Here is a 27,700-nt window from a genome sequence, read left to right on the forward strand (position 1 = left end):
TACTCCAATCGCCGAGAAGCCAAAACCAAAATTAGAATGAAATGGTAAAAATTCATAAAAAATGCGCACAAAAATACAAAAAACTCATTCACAGAAACTCAAGCGAACGCTGATAAAAATAGCCACAACCAAAGTACAAAATTAAGCATATCAAACACATATAATTATATATACATGTGTGTGCGTGTGATAGCGATATGCATTAACGCTGTGTGAGTGGCCAATAATAAACTAAAAACAAAAGGAAACACAGCGGTGAGCAGCAGGCCGGAGAACCAAAACCGAGCGCGTTGCATGCGGCGAGCGGCATTGCGTCATTTTATAAATTTTTAGATAAACGAAAATAAATCGTATTCAAAGGGAGCACATTCATTAAGCAAGCTATTAAAGCAACAAAAAGAAAATAATTCACCTTTAAGTGCAACGCAGGAATGTAGAATAGAGGCCTCAGGTGAAATTGATTTCATTTGGGAAATTGGGAAATGTTTGTTAGAAGAGAAGGTTGAATGGATGAGCGAAATGATTTGTCTATAAAATGTGAGCGAGCCTCGGTAGCTAACAGATACAAATAACTCAAGCGCCGTCAGATCTGATGTACTTTATGATCACTATTTTACTGAGGCCTGATAATATAATATTTATGGAAACAGATTTAAGTTTGAAGATAAGCATTCTTATAGAGTACAGAAGCATCGAACAGTTTAATGACATCAGTTTTGATATATGAAATCTACTGGCTAAAATTTTGGTAAGTACCAGGTTAGATTGGGTTAGGTCACAAGGCAGATTCTCACAACAAATGTAATAACGTTCGGTCGGTTTAATGTGGGTATCTGCTGAAGGCGGCCTTACCCCATGGTGCTCAAAAGCAAGGCGGATCAAATCAATGCAATGATCAGCGCCCTGAAAATGCCAGGCGTTTTCAGTACCAATTGGCATCGTGTAATATGTAGACGCACTATCCACCTTGGTAGGGTTCCAGGCTTATCTAAACCCTCTGCCGTTGCAATGCAACTCCAGATACAACTGACAAAGTGTCAGTTCGTCAACCACAACTATACTATCCGAGGGACCAGTCGCCATGAGCAGGTGGAAGCGAACTCCAAGGGGTACTGCTTCTCGTAGCCGAAACTACTACCAGTTGAGCTTCCTTACTGTTCTCGACTGGTAACCAGCAGTTGAACCCCATACGCACCTTACACGTACACGCCATTTACACAAGAAGCTAACCCTAAATAATTCACGCGCAAACGACCCTAAGTGTTCGGCAATCCGACTAGTGAAGATCACATCGCTCACATCTAACGTCCGTTGGCCCAGCTAATCTCCATGCACTCAGATCCCGAAAATAATTCAACCTATCAGATAGGTGTCTTTGAAACAAAAATGAATTCAGAGGCCCATGCCCCGTATGTAGAAAACCCAGACTCAGACAGAATCTGAGTTATCCTCAACAAACCCTACGTCCCGAATGTACTCATAAGTCACTCGACCGTTGGGACTGTTGTCCTAATGGTCTTGACACCTACACCTGAGCCTATCATCTAAATTCCTCTTGCTCTTTAGATATCCCTCCCTCTCGACATCATCATCGGAAATCCAGTCACTCTGCAGCAATAACACACTGAAGCACCTTCTTAACCTGAGTGCAACAGAAATAAGACAAGCGGGAGTGCACCTAACAATACCTGCTTAGCATCCGTTGAGACGAGCATCAAGAGCGCTGTATTGAGAGGAGTTTTTAGACCCTGACGTGGCTGCTTCCCATCATACAGCGGCTCCATAAAGTGGCACAGGCCATAAATAAGACAAGATATATGGTGCGAACAGCACGACGTCCGAGCACCAAAGGTAATGTAGGATACCCTCAAAGAAGGCGAAGTGCTTTGACCACAATATTACCACAAATCAATAATACTTCCAGCTACTTCGCCAGTTCCGTCGTAGGTATGTATCCGAGATGTTTCCACCTCAGTGTGGCAAAAGCTGGATAGTTAAGAAGAAAGTACCCATGCATTATTTTCCAAATACTAGGAAGAACTTTGTATTCTCTGAGACCCGAATTTAGTCAACCAAGTTAAATGTCTTCGAGATGCCTCTCTGTATCTGTTTGGCTTGAAACCTTTTTTAAATATAAGTAAAGCTTTGCTGAGGTCAGACAAAAGCACGAAGATTACTGATGAGGGTCTTACATTTGGAACCCTAAGCAATATCAAAAGAATTGCAACCGTGTGTCTCCTTTAAAATTGTGTGTAAAGGCAAATAGTAAACATACATTCTCATTTTCTTTCATTTAAATAAGGTATGTATACATGCTGGTCCATTCTAATTTTAATTTTCGGCAAACAATTTCAATCGGTCGCACATTCACCTGAATCGCCAATTTCGGAAACTTTGCTGCTGTCGGCGCACCAGCGCGCGGTGGCAGCCAAAAATATAGGACGCCATAGTGGATCCAAACGCAAACACAAGCCGCAAGAGCACTATTAGCCCATTCAGGCAGTGGAGCGTGTTCGACGGCAACCAAATGGCAACAGCCGGCCAGCGTTTGAATGCCGAAAAGCGGCATTGGGTAGATACCGTCGAAGGGAGCAACAAGCAGGCAGCATGTTGGACGAACAACCAATTACCTATTTATTTTTGGTGTGCAATTTTTCTTGTTAATTTCTTTATTTTTGTTGTGTTATTGCTGCTTCCTTTCGCTTTGTATTTTTTTCGTGGTTTATTTTCGCTTGTAATGTGTTTATTGCCGTGAATTTTCGAAATGAAAAGTGTGTCTGTGGTAACGAAATTAAAAGTATGATTAGTTGCATCAATTTAAGGGGCGTTTCTTCGTCTACTATTTGAAATTCAATTGCTTCGTTTTATAGCTTGCCTTGCCGTTGTTGTTATAAAGTTGTTGTTGTGCGAGCGTTCGTCGGTCAACGACATTTTGCACTATATTCGAAAGTGCTGTGGCATCAAGTGTAACAGTTTGGTGGAATTGACGTATTTTTTAAGTACTTCGCGGTAATGGGTAGGAGAATGCTTGAAAGTTGTTATTTGAGGATTCAAAAAATAATAATATAACACGTAATATACCGCTAATAAATAATAAGTATGCTACTGTCTAAACGAGAAGGTTCAGGTCAGGTATGACAAAGCAAGGTCAGAGCTTCTGTTGCTTGGGTCAAGAAAGTGTATTGTCTATTCAATTAGATATACAACATACATAATTACAATAACAACCCTAATCCTTTGAGAAACATTCTATGACATTCATGAGTTCAAAGCAATAAGTCTTAATTTGTTTCTTGGTAGACAGGAGCTAGCTCATCATATGTATATGTATGAAACGCACAGAAGTCTTCAAATATAAAATTGTCACAGAAACAATAAAACACATTAACCTCCGCTGCAAGGAAGCTATAATACCCTTCGCAGGTGCATTTTTTGTAGTATAAAACGATTTGTAACTTCAGTTTGAATGGCAGCTATATGGTAAGCATAATTGTTCGATTTGAACAATATGTTCGGGGATCTGAATGTAGTCTGAAGAAGAGAACAAGTTAAATTTTTTTCTAATTACTGAATATTTAACACGATGTCAAGTATTTCTAACACTATCATTTGCATCATTTCTCTTAAGAAAAAATTCCACCTAAGTATATGTATAAGTTATTTGATAAATCTGATGAGAATTAGAGTTTTCAATGAAAAACGAATGAAATAGCTTCTTATTTAACAAAAGTTTGGCTCGGATGTCACAAATACAATATTTTGATATACAAATAGAGAGAGAGAGAGAGAAGAGACGAGAAGATCATTGGTAGTGGAAAAAAGGTACTGATGGATTATAAAGCGCCTAACATCAAGACGTAAACCACAATTTGAAGGGAAAGTCTAGTAAAGCATCTAGACGTGCTCTCACTAGCGACTTAACAGCCACTGCACGGCGCTCGCTTCCATTTGATACTCGATAATACTGACAAAAGAACTTGAGAACAGGTAAAGTACTAACTAGTACTAGTAAACTATCGAATTGGCGAGCAAATTCCAGCTGTAAGCTCTGTATTTGAAAACGTATTTTATAATGTTAATAACTGAGAATTTTTTTAGACGATGGGTTTTTAATGAGACAATACTTTTTCGAAGTTCGTTTGTTTGATAGATGTGACTTTATTTATACTCAGCTTGGTTTGCCAGTTCATAATGTATAGACCTACTCCCAAACAAGGCCTGCAAATTGTGCAAATTTATTATCAAAACAATAATCCAGTTCGCCGGTTCAAAGCATTGCGCTTTGTGTTGATGTTCGGAACCATTTAAAAAAGGCTGGCTACAAAAAGAAGTTCAATTTTTTGGGACCACATGAATTGTCTGTGAAAAATTTAATGCACCGAATTAACATCTCCGATTCTTTGCTGAAACGAAATGAAATAGAACCATTCTGAAGCAAATGGTAACAGGAGACGAAAAGTGAGAAAGAGATCATGGTCCAATCGAAGTGAAGCTCAACAAATGGTCACAAAGTCAGGTTGACGCCTCGAAAGATTATGCTCAATTTTTGGTGGGATTGGAAAGGAATCATCCACTATGAGTTTCTCCAGCCTGCCAACAAATAATGAGATTGAAGTAAGCAATCGAAAAAACAGCCAGAACAGAATGGATTTCATCCTGATTCAGTATAACGCTAGACCACACACATCTTTGATGACTCTCCAAAACTGTGAGAGCTTGGTTGGGAAGTTTTGATGCATCCACCATACAGCTCTGACCTGGCATCATCGGACTGTCATTTGTTTCGGTCAATGTAGAACTCCCTTAATGGAGTAAAGTTGGCTTCAAGAGAAGTCTGTGAAAATTACGAATCGCAGTTTTTTGCCGAGAAACCAGAAAAGTTTTACACTGATGGAATAATGTCTCTAGCGAAAATTGGCAAAACGTCGTCGTCCAAAATGGTACATGTATGTTTGGTTCATTAAAGTTCATTATAAACATAAAAAACAATGAGTTGAAGTTTGATTATAAATACGAAAAAACTTTTTCGACTACACAATATATCATCTAATAGACAATTTATATCTAAATTATTTTGAATTTGGGAAATAACTTTCTCTTTCAGCAAACATACACCTAGATGTACATATGTATATCATTTTTTCTACTAAATATCAACAACACATCTGTAACAGCAAAATGTTGCAGGCATAGCAAAATTCACCTGTTTTCACATTATGCTTCATACACACCTGTAGCTGTTGAACTATTTCGTATTTTTTTCGTTGCTCTGTAACACTTTAGGCACTTTTTAGGTTAGGAATAGGTTAGTTATAACGCTTTTTCTCACTCCCTTACAGTTTTCTTTTAAGCTTAGAATACTTTTATGGCACACAATTAAAGTTTTACAGAAATCGCAGTCGTTTTATAAATTTTTTGTTTTTAATTTTTGTGGAACACTTTTTCGCAACAACAAAATTTTTTTTCGATTATTTAAATAAATCCTTATGAAAATGCTTCGAAATACTTATTTAAATATGTTTTTATACACAATTTCGTGTGCTTGGACATACAAAAACCGTTACTGATAAATTTTCGTTGAACAAATAACTAAACTAAGTACACAGATCCCGGGCACACGCAGCGCCTAGCGCGAGAGAGCGCAAATTTTATTACACACGATTGCATACATACATACATATGTATATGTATATGCACGCTGCACTTGGGCGTAAACACAAAATTAGCAATAAATAATGCGGCGCACACACACATACACTTATAAGCAGCTGTACTTATGCCAGAAAGCGTTTAAATCAAAATTTGTGAATTTTAGAATTTTATTTTTTCGAAATGGGAAATGTCAAACACTGATACGCGCTGCAAGCAGTTGCCGGGCTGCGCTTGCAATTTCGGGTTTGTTTTTGTTGTTTTCTGTTTTTTGAATCCATTCGTTGCTCGTTGTTCGTTGTAGGCAAATAATATGCTACTTTTTGAATTTTGTTCGTAAAACTCGACAGCCAAATCACCTACTCGCCGCGTTGAGGTGAAATTGTGCACTGAGCTTATGATGCATGAGCGATACGGGACAAACACACAAAAATAGCTAGATATGTAGGTATGCTCCCGACAAAAGTTGATATTAAGGCACTAGTAGATGACAGGCGAAACGGCTAAGCAAACACACAAAACTACGCGAGCACTTAGGCAACCGCATATCTACCTAGTATATAGTACCTACAGCTACCTAAAAGCGTACAGACATACACACGACATTATGTGTACGCAGATAAAAGCGACTCATAAAGTAAAATAGCAAAGTGAAGGCGGCGGACACACGTTTGTAAGCGGCGCGACAGCACAGGAAATACACAAGCGAAATTCTTTGGAAGCGCAACAATTCGCTACAATATCAAAATTAACAACAACAATGGCAACAATAGTGAGTACCATAACAATAACATTGTATTAAGAGCACTTTTGAGCTAAAAAGGCAAAACTAAAACTCGAAACGCTTATCAGAAGCAATAAATGCGTGAGGCACAGCATGGCCCCAGCGGCTTTGCGGTACACAAAAGTGCAACAAATGACAAAACCAACAATAACAGCAATCAGAGCATTATTTAATATACATAAATAAAATATTGAAGATCACACCCACACACCTACTCACAGCTACTCTTTTTGCATTTGTTCACACATTCAACCCATATTAATAGGTTAGTACGTCACCAGGTCGTATGAGTAATATTTTTGTATTTCACTTAACCAACTAACTCACCAACCAAAATAAACTGAGCGCTCACACACGACGGCACAGGTGCCTGCGCTCTCCACATTTGTTCGCTCGCGATCAGCGTTTAGCACATATTAGGGCGGCGATTTTCTGAGGCAAGTCAGCTGATCGTCAGCTATAACAACAACGCCAGCATTTTATTAGTTAGCACAAACACAATATAACCGTAATACACGCGTAGTTATTACATAAAAAGGTATATATATGAGGGCTTAAGTTTGAGACGGGGTCTTAGTATTGTTGGTGTGCGTCCAGCGAGGCGCAAAGCGCGTCTGTTCAGTCAACCGCTGAAAAAAGCGCCGTCACTATCGATTGTCAGCTAATTTGCGCTTGATTTTGTTTTTGTTCTGCACTTATAACTGTTACGTCGTTATACATATATAAATATGTATATATACCGATATATACAGACATAGTATATACATATATGTATGTACTCACCACAATTTGCGCAAGCAAAATAAGTTCTGTTCTTATCAATAAGCAATATTTGTAGCTGTGTTACACCACTCAAAAGCAATTTCAATTACGCGTGAATAGGAACAAAGCAAAATGTTAGTAACAGTAAGAACAAGAAAACCCGTTAACTTCGGCTGCACCGAAGCTAATATACCCTTCACAGGTGCATTTATTTTAGTAACTATGTGTTCAGTTCGTATGGAAGCTATACGCTATAGTTAACCGATCTGATCAATTTCCTCGGAGATTCCATTGTTGCCTTAGAAAATAATCTATACCAAATTTCGTGAAGATACATTGTCAAATGTGAAAGTTTTCCATACAAGAACTTGATTCCGATCGTTCAGTTTATATGGCAGCTATATGTTATAGTGGTCCGATATCGGCAGTTCCGAGAAATGAGCAGCTTCTTGAAGAGAAAATGACGTTTGGAAAATTTCAAAACGATATCTTAGAAACTGAGGGACGGACAGACAGACAGACAGACGGACACAGCTAAATCGACTCAGCTCAACATACTGATCATATATATATACACTTTATAGGGTTTCCGACGCTTCCTTCTGGGTGTTACAAACTTCGTGACAAACTTAATATACCTTGTTCAGGGTATAAAAATCTTGAAAATAAACTAAAAACACAAAAACAAAAATAAAAACGTTATATTCTATAATACCCTACACAATTGCCTTTTTTATAGCGTAAAATAGTATAAAAACATATTTAACTTGATTCTTATCGGCCAGTTTGTATGACAACTATATGCTATAGTGGCCAGATCCCAGCAATTTGTTCGGAGAGTATAGCGTTAGCTTTCACTTTCATCTGTATAAAATTTGAGGAAGACATCCTATCGAATAACAAAGTTTGTCATACAACAACTTGATTTTTTCGGTCAGTTTGTATGACAGCTATATGCTAAAGTGTTCCGATCTGAACAATAGGTTTGGAGATTGTAACGTTGTCTCAGATAATAATCCTTGCTAAATTGCGTGGAGACAACTTGCCAAATAAAAAAGTTTTCCTTACAAGACTTGATTGTGATCGACCATTTTGCTTGACAGCTATACACTTTTGTGGTCCGATTTCGACGGTTTCAACAAATTGGAAGATTATTAGAGAAAAAAAGTCATGTGGGAACTTTCAGAGCGATATCTCAAACACTAATATAGCAGGTTAAATCCGACATGTCAAAATCGACACAGCTCGTCACGCTGATTATTATATCGATATAACATATATTTAATATGGTCTGCAATGTTTCCTCTTGGTTGTTAAAGACTTCATGACACAGCTAAAATACCCTGTTCAGCGTTTATTGAATAAAAGTTCGAAATTTCGAAACTGCATTTAGATAAATCCCCTACAAGCCAACTATCAGTTAAGTCACCGGTTAATTACCCAGTGACGCTACCAAAGATTAATGTTGCATCAATGTTGTTGAGTATCGGTAGACGTTGAGTATCGGTAGACGTGTTTCTGTGAAGTTATAATCATGACAGTACTAAAATTAACCATGTGGAATTCAAAAACGAATGATAACGGTACAATAAATCACCAAAAACAAAACAAAAGTAGCAGAGATTATCACATATCATCACAATTCAGCTAGGACGTCTGACTTCATAAAACGCAGGTTACTTATATACAAATAGCTACCATAACGGAACATTGTTCATTTGGAGAATATGCGTTAGAAATGGATATTCCCTTTAGTAGGACTTGCCGTAGCTGCAAACTCGCAGGGAGCAAGAAAACGGTTCTACACTTCCACTGTGAGTGCCCAACTCTTTCACAAATTAGACATCGGACCTTCGTAAGCCATCAGATACAAAACCTTGAATGTTTATTTACAAAAATCATAACGGAATTTAGTAGTTTCAACTTTGAACACAACAATGGAACGTGATATCAAGATATGAGGCCTTAAGTTAGGTTTATCTGGTAGGCCAATGAGTCACGCATAGATCAGTATCATTAAAATGGCGAAACTAGCGCTACATATTTAAGTCCGAAAAGGCAGCACTTTTACCTACCTAGCCACACATGTATATGTACGAGTATGTAGAAAAAATCACTTATATGAACAGGCATTACAGGGAACTACAAGGTTTATATATATTATTGTCATTTAAATCCACCAAACCAAACTACAAACTCAATACAATTTTAATGACTTCAGATATGGGCAAATACAGCACCATCTGTCAACCAAAAAGTCAAAAATCTGATTGAAGATGAAGTAAAGCAACTATAGAGCTTTAGATTCTCCAAAAATTTTCAAGAATCATAATCTTCAGATGACGGTTAAAAGAAAAAGTAGACCAGTGAGATATGTAACTTCACGATATTGAGTTCATTTGCGATAGTTGTTTGCAACAAACAGACGAGTAAACGGCACATAAGGACTCAAAAGATAATGGCAAGTGACAAAAAATTTAGCAAATATATGTATAACCCTTCAATCAAAATTGTATTTTCTGTAAATCTTACCACTATGAACCATTTGCCTTGAGTATACTCTCATTAACCACACGTACGCTGTAAGGCTGTTATCAGTTGAGAACATGAGAGAAGGTCATATAACCGTGGAAAAAGTGTGAAATCGAGCGAGTGGAGAGTAAGTAAGTGAAAATGTTTGCAATTAAAGCTAATGGAAACACTTGAGGCTAGAAATTTACGATCACACTGCAGGTGTTTAATTTATTTTTAATAATAAAATTATTTGTAGAAACTAATTAGTGGAAAGGAAAATAAATGGGTACTGGAGTTTCTGTACTCATAACGTTATTTAAGTAATTGGTACAAAAGCAAATAACTTTATGAAATATTTAATTTGCAGATTTATGTATATAAATTTTTTTAATGAAGATTTTTTAATAAAAAAATTTACATGTACTTGGCATGCAATACTAAAAGAAGTTATGTAATATTAGGTGAAAGTATTGTAAAAGCAAGTTATTATTATTTAAAATAACAAACTAAATAAAAGTCTTGTTTTACTTTTGAACATAAAGTAAATTACAAATTTTAATACTTTAAATATTATGTATTCCCTTTTAAAGTTCACCAGAGAGTTTTTATTAACTGCAACTTTAGAAAGTTGCGGGAAAACTCGCCAAACCTTGAAAACACAAACGTGTGAGGATCACTCACAAACGAAAAAGCAAAATTTGAGGTTAAAATGAAACACTTAAATTCCCTTCATTATGCCAGCTAATAGTGCAATAATTTTCTGTGCGAATAAAATAAGCTGCAATGAAAGTAAAAAGCGAAGGAGGAAGCAAATGCTGCGCGGGCATAGCACACACACACACACATACATATACATATATAGTATATGTCTATGTACATACATAAAAGCTGCCATTCACTTTGCATTTGTATGCAATCAGGCTAATATTTTCACTTAGAAAAGCAGAAAAAACTTGCGGAAGTTTAGTGCGAAATTTGCAATTACAAAATTTGTGCTGACTGCATACCAAAAAAACAAAATAATACGCAATTGCAATATTTAAATTGAATAACAAACAGAGTAAAGGGCTACTGTGGCACAAAGAGGCGTAAAAAATATAACAAATTATAAGAAATAAAAAAATATTTATAAAAAATAAAAAACATAAAAAATATGTAAAAAATTTAAAAAATTAAATACCTATTAAAAACAGATTTAAAGGAAAACACTTAAACACTTAATAAAGGCTACTGTTGCACAAAATGACATAAAAAGAAAAACAAAAAGAAAATAAAAAAAACTAAAATTAAAAAAAATATAATTAAAAAAATAAATTAAAAAAAAATAAAAATAAAATAAAAAAAATAATATCTAATAATAAATATATATTAAAACTAGAAAAAATATAAAAAAAAATTAAGAAAAAATAACTTTAAAAAAATGAAAATAAATAAAAAATAAAAATAAAAAAACTATAAAAACTAAAAAAAAATATTGAAAATAAAAAATAGATAAAAAATAAAAAAAAATAAAAATTAACAAAAACAAAAACAAAAATAAATTAAAAAAAAATAAAATTAAATAAAAACTACACTTAATAAAGGGTCACTGTTGCACAAAATGGCATAAAAAATAAAAAATTATATACAAATATATATTTTTTTAAGTATAAAAGATATACAAAATAAAAAAAAGTTAAGTAATTAAAAAACAAAAAAAAATAAAAAAATATAATAATTAAAAATTAAATAAAAAATAAATAAAAAAAAATAAAGTAAAAATAAATTAAAAATCTACACTCAATTTGTGTTTAAAAAAAGTTTTTATTGAAAAATAGAATTAAGTGACTAGTTGAGCGACACGCAGAAACGTTAACAAAAATAACAGCAACAATAAAAGCACGACTCGAATGCAACTTTGTGGCAAAAAGTTTGTTGAAGTGGGAGGCTAAGGAGTATAGTGAAATTTTGTACGCCCACGACGAACCTCAAGACGTGTAAAATGCATGGCTACACATATGACATATGCATATACACTAATATATACACATATTTACACACAAGCTGTTTATGCGCCATTAAGTGTGTTTGTTTGAATTTCGCCTAAGTGCGCTGAATATCACATTAGATATGCAAGTAAGTAGGCGCTAGGAAAGACAGACAGACATATGTATGTGTGCACACACGTAGATATATAAATATGCATATACTCCTACGAAACAAAAGTCGTACTACAAACATATGGACAAAGTTACGCGAGCGAGCTACACACTGCTCGAATTAATGTACTACCCGCTCGGAAAAATTTACTTTCGATGCTGAGGGTGAGTATCAAAAAAATTAACAAATGGAAGCAGATTATGTTGGACATAAAAACTTAAAAAGAAATTAAAAATAATGAAAAAAATAATTAATAATAAAAAAAAATAAATAAATAATTAAGCTTTTTATTGCCTTGTAATAGAAATTTAACATTTCAAATAAAATACAAAAAAATTTATTTTTGCAAAAATCAAAAACAAAAAATTAAATATGTTACGCCGATTCTATAATAATGCCCTTCACATCTGAATTTCTTATAGCATACCCAATACAAGTTTTAAAAACCTTTTTAGCTTGATTTTAATCGGTCAGTTTTAATGACAGCTACTATGTATTTGCTATACTGACCCGATCTGAAGAATTTGTTCGAAGATTATAGAGGCACCTCTCACAATAATCTATGCCAAATTTCATTTTTCAAAGTTTCTCGAACAAGGTCTTAGTTTTGACTAATCAGTTTGTATGGCATGCTATAGTAATCCGAGATAAATGCTTATATCTCGTCAAATGAAAAACAATTCCATACAAGCACTGTATTCTGAGCGTATAGTTTATATGGCAGATATGTGCTATTGTCGTCTGATATCGGCAGTTCCACCAAAAGAGAAGCTGCTTAGGGAGAAAAAGAAGTGTGAAAAATTACAAATCGAAATCTCAAAAACTGAGGGACACAGGGTGATCTATATCGATTACATACCACAGTTCTTTCAAAGTGTGCCATATAGGGTTCATTTCCATAATATCTTCAACTCATAATTTTGAATTCAACACATATATTTCTAATTTCCCTTCACAGCATTGAAATATCAGTTACTTTAATAACAGCTTCTTATTCCATATAATCATAAAGGTTAAGTACTTGTAAATTTTCTTACAGGGTGCACAAGCCCTCCTCTCACTTCTGTGCAGTTTGTTTGTTAAAGTCGCAGTAGCGGCTAGCGCAGAATGTCGCTGTATGCACCAATTCATTCTTATTGCTTTTGTTGTTGCTGTTGCGTCGTTGGTGGAAGTGTTTATGACTTTTGAGTGGGAGTCGCCCCAATGCACTTTTATCGGTATGCAATCAAGTCGACATGTGGTAGCGCAGCAGCGATCGCTCGAGTGTACGCGCGCGCCATAAAAGTGGATGCAATGGATGAAAAGCAAATGATTCAAATCACAGTGCATTAAAACAAATGAGCTAAATTATGGTGAATGTTGGCTTGGATTTGTGTAGGAATGAGGTAGTCGTAAAACTAGTCGGAAGTAAAGACAAAGTGGAGTAAATGGGTCGCCTAGGCTGATTTCAATTCCATTCCAGATCGTTTCGAGTCTGTGTACCTGGAGCTAAAGTGAATCTGTATCCCAAGAGGTTAGGAGTTAGCATAGCGAAGTCTGTAGAGGTCGTAATAGTCTACTAGCTCCAAAGTTATACTTGTATTACTTAGAAAGTCGGCTGAACCAACCTCATGTGAGCTTTTTACTACCAATTTAAGAGAGAAAATATCTCGAAAAGAACCTGGTTCGACTTAATTAAACCACGCTTTTATTGGTTGGTTTGATATGTGAGCGTCTATTCTGGATAAGTAGGAGTTTAACCTGCTACAGTATCCAGAACGAAGCTGCGCAAGGGTAACTCCCGTTTCTCGCAGCAACTCGAGCTCTTCGTCTGCAATGGATGGTGGTTTGACTCCAAGTACGCCATTCACTAGGAGGGAGTCGGTGAAGGTGTGAATGGCGGTCAGTACTTGTCGGAAGTTGGTTGCGTCCAAAGTCTGGTTGGCGTATTGCTTTTTGTCGTCGACATAGTTGAGGAATGACGTCTTGGTGCACCTAGGAGGCGGTTCCGCTCCAAGCAGATGACTGCAAGGATGCGTTCTGCGAATGCACCCCAAGAGGAAAAGTTTGAAGAGGAGTTCATTGTGTGGGGGCATACGGACCTAACTATCCAGGGGTTCGATGAGAGACATCCAGGGGCATCCTGTCGCAGTCCAGAATGCTGTGTTCTAACAAGTTTTCAGCTTCCTGGACTGCGTTCACTGCATCCAGGCGACCATATTGATGTGGCGTACTTAAGGATCGGCCGGTCGATTGCCAACTCTCTTCTTAGTATAGCATCTATTCTTTGTACACATCCCTAGAATACTCATAGAGCTTAGACCTACCTAGATGAGATCACTTCCGAATGAGTATTTTTTTCTTGTTAGCAAAGTGAAGATCTCTAGTTGCCTCTTAGAAGCTTACTTAGAAAAGAAAATAAAAAGATTTCTAGTTGCCCTTATAAAATTTTGAGTCTGCGGATCTAATTGTGTTTCTTTCACACATTAGTAGTCACTATGATATAACCTCACTTTTCATCGAAAAAATCTGAGTACAAAAGCTGGGCAGAGTTTTCACCAGACGCCACATAATATTGTGGGCGAACAATAATAGCGATGACTTCACAATAAAACAATGCAAAGTAAGTAATTTTACAATGATGCGACTATAACGGCATTTAAATACACACACACATACATATGCAGCACATATTTATTCAATATGAAAGCGCTTTAATTGCAAAAGTTCACATGACGCGCGGCAGACAAACTTTTGTTTTGCATAATTTTCGCAATCACAAACAGAAGCGCATTCACAGTCATTGCCACTGAGGATGCCACAAAGTTGACGACACAAAATATTGAAAAAATTGCAATTAGAAAGGCGTGAGTTGGCTAACAGTTGAACCTTTGCTGCAGCTCAGTAGCGAGAAAGGTGAAAGATTCGAGACGCAGTGTGGCAGCCGAGAAGTGAGTGACATCCCTTCAACGCCGCGACACAAACGGCTCAAATGGGCGCGTTCACACATAAATGGCTTACCGATGAATTGCGATTATTATTATTATGTTTTTGTTTTTGCTTTTTGTTTTGTATGAAAACCGTCACAGCGCTTAAGCACTCTTCATGAACTGTCTACTTACAAGCGCTTTACTTTTGTTAATAATTTTTTATTTAATTTTTATTTTTATTTTTTTGCTTAATGCTTGCCGCAAATTAAAAAGTGAAAGTACAAAAGTACTCACACTTTTTTTAATCAAAAACTGCAAATGCATTTCAAATTTTGCACGCGATTAACACTTTTGTCTAATAAATCTCATATTTTTTGTTGCATTTAAAGTGAACATTTGTTTTGCGGACTTTAATTCGTTTCACTAATTCTTTGTTTTTTGCTTGTTGGTGAAAATGAAAGGCAAAATAATGCAATTAAAAATTATGACACCAAGCAAGAGTGGCTGAGAGAAATAGTTTAAGCAAGCGTAGGCGAGAGTGTCGGTGTTTGGAGGAAACGAAGCCAAAAAGCAGCTGAAAAAAACGAGGAATTAAAAAAATAAAAAAATAAAAAATAATACAAAACCAAAAAATTTAAAAAATTGAAATAAAGTAAAGACAAAAAACCGAAAAAAAATAAAAAATTTAAAAACATGAAACTAAAATATGAAGACCATAATAATTAGGTTCCCACAGTTGGCAGCATTGGCCGCACAAAAATGAGCACGCACTTAAACAGAAAAGTACCTAGGTATATGTAGTACTAATAGTACGTATGTTAGGGTGAGTCCAAAAAGTCGATTACTTTTTCAGTTTATACTCTGAAAGTAGTTGGTAGGTAAACATCTCAAAAAAATGCTTCCTTATTAGCTCACGCCTACTAAAGATATACTATATGTATGATCAGTGTAACAAGCGGAGTCGATTATGCCATGTCCGTTGAACTGTCCGTCTATATACATACATATATGCGGACTAGTCCCTCAGTTTTTGAGATACCGATCTGAAATTTTGCACACCTCATTTACTCTCCAAGAAGCTACTCATTTGTCGGAACCACTGATATCGGACCACTAAAGCATATAGTTGTCATACAAACTGAAAGATCGGAATAAAGTGCTTCTATGGAAATCTATCATTTGACGAGATAACAATTTTTTCCTAAAATGCCCCATTCAATGTTTGTTAAGGCATATTTACATTTTTTCTTGAATTTTATAACTTGCTAAAAACCATTATAATGAAACCCTTAATAAATTTTGAACGATGTGGTTAATGAAGAACCTTTAGGAGACCTTTTTTTGCAGAGAATTCAATTTTGTAGAGAATCCAATATAAGAGACGAGATTTTTTTTTTCTCAAATAGTAGATAGTGTGATATGAGTTTTTGTTTCTAAAATAAAAGAAAAATATAGAAATGAAAATCTGAAGACATCCCTATTAATATTCAGAGCAGATGCTTGGAGAGAATATTTTTAAGCAATTTTCCACAGTACAAAATAAAAAGAAATAATCGATATTTTTGACCCACCCTAATGCATGTATGTATCTGAGAGCAGTGAATGATTGCAGTGGAATTAGTTACGAAAATTAATTAAATTGCTTAAACCAAGTTTCTAAAGATAATTTAAGTGCGTGTTGAACGTGTGTTAATTTGTTAACATTCTGTGAGAAAAAAGAGCAAACAACAAAAATCTGCTTACTAATTTTCAGCAATAAATCGAGGTGTTCAGCTGTAGTTGGCGGTCTATATTTTTGTGTTTTCTTTCATATTTTTATTATGTACTAAGATTGTTTTATTTCATTTGCGTTGTTGTTGCTTTTTGCTGAAGCATAAAAATGTTTTGGTGTTGTTGGCTTTTGTGTGCTTGCTGGCAATTATTTAATACTTGTCTAAACAACAGTTATGTTTTACTATTTTTTAAACATTAATTGTTGTGTTTCATGTTATTGTGTTTTGTTTTATTTATGTGTTTTTACCGTTGTTCATGCCATGGTTTTTCACTTTTATGCGCGCGGCGCGGCTATGCCGTTGATTGCCTTCGAACTTTCAAAGCAATAAACTTTTGTTGGTTTGTTGTTGCCACAATATGATTGTTGTATTTGGTTTAACAATCTTTTTATTTGTTTTAATTTTTTTCTTTTATTTTTTGTTATTATATTTTTTTGTTTTTAATATTTTTTTATGTATAATTTTTTTAATTTTTTTTTTTATTTTTTCCTCTTTTTAATATTTTTTAAAATAGTTTTTTATTTATTTTTGCTTTTTGCAATACTAAAGCGCACCTTTCATGGTTAATTGCCAGCTGTTTAAGACTCACTTCGGCCAAGTCTTGAAAGGAAAATCATTAGCAGCGGCGATAATAACAACACCTTGTTTCTGCTTCAATGACAGACAATGTACCGTATTAGCTAAGAATATAATAAATTTATGTTGCCATACAATGTGGGTATGCTTAAAGCTTTTGCAATTACTGTTAATGTTGCTAATGATGGCAATACAAATTGAAAGCAAGAAGTACAAATTAGAGGCGAGGTCTAAATATATTACATCAAATGGTTAAGAAATCAAAACTAGCAAATCGAACATCAAATTAAAATGGGCCTAAAATAGAGTTATACTTTTATTTACTCTGAACTCAACTGAATTTTGTTGTAGATTTCTTAGAGAGAGAGCAGAAAAACGAATCGAAGATGGATATGTTTCCCCACTAAGCCTTAGTTAGGGAGAAAGGTGTTAGAGGAGTGGAGTTCGCTGGCATGCAAACTGGTTAGAGTCATGCGGGAATTCATTGCATGCTGGACAACCAGCGTAGAATGTCGGAGGCGATCCTGGATCAGTAAGTAGAAGTTTGACCTGCCATAGTGTCCAGAATGAGGCCGGTGGGTGGATTAAAAAAAAGCAGGCGCGGGAGCTATCATCAGGCCCATGAGAACAACTCAATAGCAACCAATTTAGCTGTGTTCAGTAAGTTTGTGGATTTGACAAAATTTATGATTTTTTTAACCAAACTGCCCACCATTTTCTACGATGGAACATTGGAAACCGTGGAAGATACCCAGACTCAATTAATTGTTTTGTAAAAATTTCTGTTAAAAATTCAATCTTCAGTTTTTTTTCTTCGTCCAGGTTCAAAGTTAAGGTTTTAAAAAAACATATATTTTTTTGTTCACTTTCGATGACAGGAGTTATCCTGTCAACACAGGCGCATCTTTTTTCCAAGGGGTCAGCGGAAATACCGTCGCAATGGCCGAGTTTAAAATATTTTTTTCCAAAAATTTCAGAATTTCTTTGTTAATAGTGTATGTTTGTAACAATAAAAAATTGTAATAAAATATTTAATTTTTTATATGAGAAAAAAGTTTTTGAAAAAAACTGTTTTTTACCCGAGGAAACGACCAATGTAACCCCTTAACAGCTTTTCCAAGGTGGTTCTGGTCTCGCCAGTTAATTTAATAAATGCTGAGTTACGGATCATTGTAACTCCGTTACATTCGTCTTCCTTCTTTTTTAAAGCATAAACCCCACAACGACTATTTCTACACCTCTTGAGGATGTGTATTGTGTTAACGACGCCGCCTTTTGTTGGTTGAAGCATTTCAAGTGGCAACGCGACCGATTATATACATATGACTAAGAGCAGTTCACAATTCAGATTGATCTGAGTGATGCGCCCAATTTGCATCACAATACTTTTGTTCTTGTTATTTTTTCAATTAATGCTCAGCTTGCCAATCGTGTGACGATATCGCGCATTACAAAGTACGCAATGTGGGCGCGTGAATTCTGCGAAGTTCCCAGACATGGTGAACAGCTGACAGCGACACATGGAGCTCACAAGCGCGAGTGTCTAATGAATCACTCAGCTATTTACATATGTACTTATACATACATATATGCAAGTGTAGTAATTGTTTTTTTTTTTTCATGTATTTTTACACCTTTTTGCTGTCTTGCCCGCCCGGTTTGCTTCTACAAACACAAGTAATTGCGCATGCGCTGTTGTTATTGTTATTCAATTTTTGTTTTTTTTTTTCACTTAACGATCGATTTGCTGTGCACTTATGCATTCGAACAAACGCTCATTCCGATCACGTTCGCCGGAATTAAATGGATCGCGACGCTGTAACTGACCGCCAGTGACGCTCGCTATATGTAAATAGACGGAATGTTTGTTTGCCTGCGGCGTTGAATGCAAATGCTTGTAAGAGTAGTAGCTGAGATGAATTGAAGCTTTGCAATTGAATCGTTTTACGCCGCGAGCGGTGTAAAATTACACGGGCTTTTGTTTGTGCTTACTTAGAGAGACTCATATAAATGTATGTGTTTGTATGTGTTATATGTGAGTATGGAGATATGTTTGTAACTGTATCTGTAAGTATGTCTATATGTATGTAACATGATTCGAGCGATCTTAATCGCCAGCTGCAACGCTGTTGCTTTGTCTAAGCGCTTAGGAACACATACATACAAATTTATCATGCCTTATATGTGCATATATACATATGTATGTATGTATGCAATTTATATATTTACTTTAATGTATATATACACGTAGCTAATAATTTGGTTCAGGTTTCAATTGTAATGCAGTTTAATTTTCCCAGCGTTTGCAGCGTAATTGTTTTACGATCTTTTCATACACAATTACTTGTATATCAATGTATGTATGTGTTGTTGTATCAAAGCGCATACAAACAAAATCACGTATGAAGTGTCAATGTTTTTATGCATTTAATTTATTTATCACTGTTTTATTTTCCATAATTATTATGCATATTTATTACACAAGCTTGCTAGTTGCTACACACACACACAAACAGACATGCAGTAGCTCATAAATAATGTATGTAGTTGTCTAGGCTAAAAATACTCACGTAATTTTTTATGGTTTTTCGAAAATGTATTTTGCTGAACACTCGGCATATTGATGAGCACAAGTAATGCATTTATTTATTTATTAAATAATGTTTTCAATAGCAAGCGGATTCAGCTGGCTACAGAGAAGCGTTATTGTGGTCTCAAACAAAAGTTGATAGTTGTAGAGGTTAAGGTGAATGCTTTAGGATCAGGAAGAAAATGGTGCAAACCTTAAATCAGCTACGAGTAAGACGCAGTTTATTTTTTCCTTGTTGCTCCTCTTTGGAGGCTAGGGCTTCTACAGGGTGGCGCCACCTCATACTATTGGGTTTGGGCTTTCGCGCAATCAATAGAATACTGGTACCCTTCTGAGTACCTTGCTTTCCTTGGTTTTTCGACCTAAAATAGGCCATTTTTTACCAGATGCACTACTGGCAGCTCCGCTTTTGTCATCACATTCCCCTCCCTTCTTAGTAGGCATATTTTTGTTGCCGGATTTGGTAACCCGGTGGTCCGCCGGGTCCGGTGGTGGTTTAGCAGCGGGTGATGCGCTGGTGTTGCCGCCTTCCTGGAGCTAGGCTTACATTCAGCTATAGAGTTAGTGCCAACCCATGCACTTAGATCAAGACCCTTCGGAAAACCTTGATTTCGCAGGTTTTTCGACCTTTTTAAAAGATACATCTACTTTAGTATCATCTTCCCTTCCCTTCTTTTAGACATAATTTGGTACCGGATTTGTTTCCGCTGGTATTTATGATTCTTATTCATATTTTAAACCCACTAATGTAGAGAAAAGCAGTTCCACTTGCGCATTGTCTTCTCTATGCAAATAAAGCTATCTTATTACAGAGGGCGCCAGGTATCCGTAAGATCCTTTTCCACCGAACTATTTAAGTGCTCACAGCCAGATTGATTCCCGGCACGGGTCACAAGACACCTTGATCAAGCCCTTTTTTGTATTAGTAAGACTTAATATTTGAATGCTGTGCTATTGAGAAGCAACGAAAGCCCAACAAAATAGTCAGACCATAGCTAGATATCTTCTATCTTCAACATATTCATACCAGTCAGCACACTTGGCGAGCGTCCAGTGGAGGATTTTTGCCGATCTGCTTCATATATGAAAAACGAGTTGAATGATTTTATTTTGAACGAAGACAACGCATAATTGAACTGTCAGCGTGTTTGCTCTCAGCTCAAGGTGAGAGTTGGCAGATATGACTTAAAAACTGTAGAATTAAGAGTAATAAGAACACCGAAAACTATATTAGCCATGAAATTCACTTTACAACCGCTCGTACCAATAAGTATACAATAAGTATCCATAAAGCGTTTGAGAGCAGAGGTACTATATACCTCAATAATCTTCAGAAGAAGTGGAAAAGGATTAAGTTTTCTTAGTCTTGGGAATCCAGCCCTGCCTGGCAAAGATTGTTCTTTTTGAGACAGTATTTTGAACTCAGCGAAAATCATTTAGGTAGGAACAGCGACCTTTCCGAAGCAGATATTAGCTACAAATATGCCATTGACCACTCCGGTATTCTATCTTAGGCACTTATGCTAGATTTGTCGAACTAATCCACCAACGCATGAAATGTCACCACGTCAGTTTTAAATACTCAATGATCTCCCGATAAGACAAAGTTTTCTAAAACATTTTATATAAGAGCCCTTATTAAGACTCTAAATGTTAGAAATATAGGGTTATACAACACACTAGTTATTTTCTATGTCAGATCTTTAAGCATTTTAAAATCGGCACTGAGATTCAACGGACATAATAATTTGTTCAGAGTAGTTTGGGTGCAGGGTCAAAGCGGAATCGCTGTAAATTGCCAAACCAATGATCTTGCAAGAAAGGGCTTCCTTAGCCAAATCCCACCAGGATGAGGGCGTGCCGGTGTTTCGTGCCTTTTGCGTTTGACGCTGGATCTATAGACTTCGGCGATCTTAGCAAGTGTTGGTCAGCGACCAGTAGATGAGTGTGAAATGCTTCTGGCGTTGAGTGAAATATAAGCGGTCTATTGAATTATTTGATTTTAGTAAATGGGCATGATTCTTACTGGCACTCATGCGAAGAAGAAAAAGATTTTGGAAGACGAAGTTTGCGAAAGTTGCATGGAGCAATGTGCGGTGGAAATATCTATACATTTTCTCCTACGCTGTCGCACTTTCGCCAGACTAAGTTTGAAGCATCCCCTTTCTCGTACCTTCCACGAACCAAGCGAATTGGCTGGAATTAATATTACTCGGCTCAATAAATTTTTGGAAGGCTCAAAGCGCTTCGTCGACATGTGTCGGTTGTTCTTATCCATACTTAAGAGTTCTGGACATCTCGAAAGACATTTGTTTCAATTTATCCAAGTGGGATTAGACGTGGCTCCACGCATATTAACCTACTTAACAAACTAGGTTTTTCGGGCAAAGAAGATACAGAGGGATGAATGACAAAGGAATAGACGTTATACTGGTCATTTCGCGTTAGGATAATATCGACTTTTTTCTTTGAAATTCAAAACTTCACCAAAAACGCGTGAAAAATATGAAAATTCACTTGCAAATGTAACCCCTGACAAATGGGACTTGCAAGCTGTCGGCGTACCCAATTCTAGCATGAAAAGTGGAAAAAGAAAACAGGTCATAAAGACAAGTGTACAGCGAATTGTCAGAGCTAGCAGAAAAGCAATTTTGAATACAAAGTAAGAAGCATGGAAAATTATGGCACAAAAGAAAGTATGAGAATATACACATATGTATGTGTGTATGTGTAAATGAACAATAAAAGTTGTTGGTCTGTTTGTCAGCTTTGTGTCTAAATAATCTAAAGAATCTAAACGGACCAACCAACTTCACATGACCTCATATTCAAATCTACAAAACTTGGCGCTGCGACACTGACCGGCGTCACCAACTAAATTGCATAAATACATACATACTGTACATACTGTACATACAAACATGAGGTTTGCGAAACTTGTCACATGTGAAATGAAACATGTTTGCTGTGAGGCGTAATAACGGTGCAAAAATGTGCAGATTTAGATATTCAGCATATAACATATGTGTATATACATGTACATAATATTTGGCAAAAAAATTCTCAAAATTAGCAGAAAAATTAAAGCAATTATTTGATTAATTAGACACACAAACATATCTACATACTTGCATACTTATTTTAGTATACTTATGTGCAATAAAGCGCCTTCGAATGTTTGAATACACACACACATACACATACAATGCAAAACTGCACACACACTTACGCTCGTAAATCTAATATGTGGCTTTGCATGCTTAAGTAGCATGTACAATTAGCTAATGCGCATGTTTCCACCCGTTTGTTAGCGCTGCTGATCCAGTGCCATTTGTCGTATGGCCACAGTCTTAAGCAGCTTCAGCCGGCTCAGCGTTGCCCCACATGCAACTGCCACAGCTGCAAACAAGTGTAAGTGCATGTTCGGATACGAGGTTGCCACAGCCAAGTTTTTTCCCTGTTTAATTATTATACTCGTATTCATAATTCGCCATGTGCCACATAAATTCGTACAAAATGGACATTCTGGTGCAAACGGGTTTAATGCGGCCACCAAAGCGTGCGCTTGTGCATAACCAGGTGCTGAGGCGGACCTGCTGGGGAATTGGTGAGCGGCTAGCGGAAAGGGTTAGTGAATAAGAGAAGCATACGAACAAGGATGCATTTTTAGAAGTTTTGATTTAAGTCCATACGATTTTTAGTTAGCCCTAATCTGCAAAGTGTATAAACTTGACAGGTATCGGATGATTAATTTGTGAATTATATCATTTTGAGTGAAGCAACTTTTGATATTGTGAACAAATTTAGAAAAAAAGAATTTCGCGTTTTGAAGGAATTATATAAGAAAATACAGTTAAAGCAAAAACTTGGCTTGACGACGAGTTTCCGGACACTGTCTCAGTAAAATCAATCATCAAGGATTGGTATGCAACAGCTGACATGGTTTTGGAGTCTGTATTTTGAGATGCGTATGGCATAATTCTTATTGATTACCTTGGAAAAGTAGGGACCATCAACAGCGACTATTACATAGCGTTAATGGGCCGTAGGATGAAATCGCCGGAAAGCGGCCGCATATGATGAGAAAGAAAATACTCTTTCACCAAGACAAGGCACCGGTATTACACGTCAGTGAAAGCAATGGCAAAAATCTATGATTTGAGCTTCGAATTGCATCCACGTTATACTCTAGATGTGACCCCCGGCGAGTAGTTCTTGTTTTCAAATCTTTCAAGAATGCTTTCTGCAAAGAGATTTTCATCGAATGAAGAGGTAATCGCTGAAACTGAGGCCTATTTTGAAGCTTTCTACAAAAATGTTATCGAATTGGAGGGTTGCTATAATCAGTGAATCAACCTTGAACTATGTTGAATAAAAAAAACGTGTTTTACTATGGTGAGCCGGGAACTTTTCAATTGACATGTTACAGTAACCGACTAAACCCCCCCCTACTACATTTTTTACTTTTCTGTGAAAATTTCTTCCAAGAGTTGTTTCAGGATCATTTGAATGGACTGGGGTACCTACAAAATCGCAGTAAAATATTCTAGAAGCAAGGCTTTAATCCAAAAAGTTATAAATAATTATAAAAAAAGTGGTGGAAGCCCAGATCAGGCCCAACCACTGCCACTACAACCACCAGAATAAAGAGCGAAATGAAAAAATACCCGACTGTCTTAATCCAATTTATTCAGCAGAGCCTTCAGATCAATGATTCTGAGCGAGCAGTTCATATCTTTCTTAAAAATAGTGATACAAGATCAGAAAGTCATCATCATCAGAAAAAGATTGAAGTGCAAGGCAAATAAAGTTCGAACAGCGACAAATAAAGTGCAACGTAAGTCATAAAGTTCGTAGTAAAATATTCTAGATTTAGCTACAGTGATCTATTAAAACCTGTAATGGTCGAAGGCAAAATGATAAAAAGTGCTACGTACAGAAACAAGTTTAGGCCTGAAAGCCCAGGTTTATAAGATAAGTAAGCAAATAAAAAAAAGACCCGATGCCTAAAGAATATTTTATCAAAAATCTATAAATCTTCCACCATGATCCACCCAAAGCCCAGACTTAAATCCTTTTGACAATTTGTGTTTGTATTTGAATGAAAAGCTCGACCGTTCTTCTACTTAGATGAGAACCACTATAAGATAAAAGTCTTTCATCAGAAAAACGAAAAATGTTTCATTGAAAAAGCTCTGCAATTTTGTTCAAGAGACTATGGTCGAAACTGGTTGCCAAAAATTTTTGTATTACTAAATGCTACCAAGTTTCTCGAAAAAGGTAATTTGGAGTGATGAGAGCGAGATTGAATTTCAAATAACGAAAAGCTGAGGAAAATATTGAAGTCATGATAAGAGCCAAATTAAGCACATTCAAAGCAACATAAAGTGCGGAGGTGCAAATCCCATACAACCAAGGCTATCAATTAAATACTCGGAAAAATCAAAGGACATTATACTTACCTGTAAATCAGCTCCAGAACTCAGGAAATAAAAAATGCTAACCGAACTTACATCTTTTTGCTCATAAACGCCTTACTGCGGCACTCTTGTGCTCAACACACTCAATATTTACACATTTGTGAGTTTGTGCAGAAGATATGACAGCGAATTTACCGTATTTGGCGCTCATAAATATTTGCAAACACAAGCAAAAGCCGCAAACTCAATTTGACAGCCAATCGCATACATAAACGTCAAATGTATCAAGCACCACTTAGAGCGCCAACAAATAACCCACAAACACCAAAATAGACGCACACACGTGACTCGAGGTGCCACTACACCAAAAACAAATCATATCAATTGGATCCGCAATTAAATTGTTAAATCGTTAAGCTATTAAAATTTTGCGACTAACTGTGTTCTATAGCGGCATTATGCGGCATGCCAATAAAGTAGCAACAAAAACCGCAAGTCGCACGCCGCATGCCACATTTGGTAGCAACTTATGGCACATAGGTGTATGTAAATACACCCATACATACCTACTTACATGTGTATGAGCATAAGTGCGATATCGCGATCAAGCGAGTTTTGGCCATATAAAGAACTCCTCGGTGCAGACAAGACACCGCGTGTCTAGCAACAACAACAAAGTGTCATTTTACAAGCGGAAATGTTTTCGTAAACATTTTTGGCATAAAGCAGCAAAAATCAGATCATAAAAAGGAATCAAATTCATTTGCAATTAAATATGCGAATTGGCGTACGAAAAAGGCAAAGCGATTACTGTCGAGTTGAGGTGTGGACAAAATGCTTAATGGAGCGGATTAGGCATAAATTGTTTAATAAAAAATAATAATAACAAATAAGAGCGCAACAAAAAAAAGTATAAGAAAAAAGTTTACGTCTGCTGCAACGAAGCTTTAATATCCTACACATATGTACATATGTATATCTTATACATAGCATAAAAGGTATAAAAAGATCTTTTTTTAAATTTTATTTGAATAGTTTGTATGGCAGCTGCATGTTGGGTTTGTCCGATCTGAACTGTATGTTCAGAGATTGTGGCGTTGCTTTGGACAGTAATCTATGCCAAATTTCGAGAAGATAACTCATCGAATAAAAAAGTGTGACGATATGGTGTAGTGGTCCGATATAGGCCATTACGACAAATGAGTACTTTCTGAGAGAGAAGAAAACATATGTAAAATTCCATATCGATATCTGATAGGCTATGTTTATTCCTTGCGATGTACTGCAGGTGTTACAATTTTGTGTAATCGTAAAAAGTTTGCGGGCATTCGGTCCAGTCTGTTCGTTTGTACATACATATGGTACGGAGCGATGGACGAGGCAAGGACTGTATTTCCCAACCGTTGACGATGGAACAGACATTACACTGCCCGACCATGAAGAAGTTCGAATTACCCGTCTGAAGAACAACAAAGCGGCGGAAGCCGATGGATCGCCGGTCGAGCTATTCAAACACGACGGCGAAGAACTCATAAGGAGCATGCATCAGCTTCTTTGTAGAATATAGTGGTACGAAAGCATGCCCGACGATAAGAATTTAAATGTGATCTGCCCAATCTTCAAGAAGGGAGAACCCAAGTAGAATAAACCTCTTCAACATCGCATATAAGGTTCCATCGAGCGTATTGTGTGAAAGACTAAAGCCCACCGTCAACAAACTGATTAGACCATATCAGTGTAGCTTTGGACCTGGAAAACTTACTATCGACTACATTTTCGCCAAGCGCCAAGTCTTGGAAAAGACCCATGAAAGTAGAAGCGACACACACCATCTCTTCGTTGATTTCAAAGCTGCTTTCGACAGCACGAAAAGGAGCTGCCTTTATGCCGCGATGTCTGAATTTGGTATCCCGCAAAACTAATACGGCTGTGTAAGCTAACGTTAACTAATGACAAAACTCCGTCATGATCTGGAAGGACCTCTCCGGGCCATTCGATACTAAACAAGATTTCAGACAAAGCGACTTCCTATCGTGCGACTTTTGCAATTAGCTGCAGAGCTGAATATAGTGTACAACAGCTGGCGTATGCCGACGAGATCGATATAATTAGACATAACTGCCGCGCCGTTAGATCTGCTTTCTTCAGACTGGATAAGAAAACGAAGCGAATGGATCTGATTGTGATCGAGGGCAAGACGAAATATCTCCTGTCATCAAAAAAACAGTCATCGCACTCGTGCCTTGGCTCCTACGTCACTGTTGAAATACTTATCTTGGAAGTCGTAAGTAATTTCGTCTATCTTTGAACCAGCATTAACACCAACAACAACGTCAGCCCCGAAATCCAACGCAGAATCACTCCTGTCAACAAGTTCTACTTCGGACTGAGTAGTCAATTGAGAAGAAAAGTCTTCTCTCGACGAACAAAGACCAAACTCTATAAGTCACTCATCTGTCTCTGTGCTGCTACATGGCGTAGAGGCATGGACGATGACAACATCTGATGAGTCGACGTTACTAGTTTTCGAGAGAAAGGTTGTGCGGAAGATTTATAGTCCTTTGCGCATTGGCAACGGCGAGTAT

The 27,700-nt window shown here is 36.5% G+C and overlaps 1 protein-coding gene across 9 annotated transcripts in view; it reads right to left on the bottom strand.

The window, feature by feature from the left end:
• The window catches only part of LOC126752139 (serine-rich adhesin for platelets), a 226,881-nt gene that overhangs the window by 164,033 nt on the left and 35,148 nt on the right, over positions 1 to 27,700 (bottom strand). For 7 of the 9 annotated variants that reach the window (XM_050462722.1, XM_050462721.1, XM_050462723.1 and 4 more), the window contains exon 1: positions 5,232 to 6,026. The exons of 1 other annotated variant lie outside the window; for it this stretch is intronic. The gene's annotated coding sequence lies outside the window, so the exon portion shown is untranslated. Of the gene's footprint in view, positions 1 to 5,231; positions 6,027 to 16,500; positions 16,879 to 27,700 lie in introns of those variants that run through there. One more of the 9 variants, XM_050462720.1, reaches the window with a different exon arrangement.

Source organism: Bactrocera neohumeralis, chromosome 3 (genome assembly GCF_024586455.1).
Source record: "Bactrocera neohumeralis isolate Rockhampton chromosome 3, APGP_CSIRO_Bneo_wtdbg2-racon-allhic-juicebox.fasta_v2, whole genome shotgun sequence".
NCBI classification, from domain to species: Eukaryota; Metazoa; Arthropoda; class Insecta; order Diptera; family Tephritidae; genus Bactrocera; species Bactrocera neohumeralis.